The sequence below is a fragment of the Neopelma chrysocephalum genome, unplaced genomic scaffold, assembly GCF_003984885.1.
Source record: "Neopelma chrysocephalum unplaced genomic scaffold, ASM398488v2 Primary Assembly neopelma1_96186, whole genome shotgun sequence".
In the NCBI taxonomy this organism is placed as follows: Eukaryota; Metazoa; Chordata; class Aves; order Passeriformes; family Pipridae; genus Neopelma; species Neopelma chrysocephalum.
In genome coordinates, this window is record NW_020924835.1 from 1 (window position 1) to 475 (window position 475).

The following is a 475-nucleotide window of genomic DNA, read 5'->3' on the forward strand; positions in this document are numbered from 1 at the left end:
CTGCCCCGTACCCCGGGGACGGGCAGTGGGACCTCCCCTCACTGTCCCCTCCCTGTCCCCCTGTCCCTCTGTCCCCAGTGTCCCCCTCCCTCGGTGTCCCCGGGTGACATCGTGGCGGCCCCGTACCCCGGGGACAGGCAGTGGGACCTCTGACTGTCCCCTCCCTGTTCCCAGTGTCCCCTCACTGTCCCCAATGTCCCCTCTGTCCCCCATCCCCAGTGTCCCCTCACTGTCCCCCCTCTGTCCCCAGTGTCCCCCTATGTCGGTGTCCCCGGGTGACATCGTGGCGGCCCCGTACCCCGGGGACGGGCAGTGGGACCTCCCCTCACTGTCCCCTCACTGTCCCCCCTGTCCCCTGACTGTCCCCCCTGTCCCCTCACTGTCCCCCCTCTGTCCCCAGTGTCCCCCTATGTCGGTGTCCCCGGGTGACACCGTGGCGGCCCCGTACCCCGGGGACGGGCAGTGGGACCTCCCC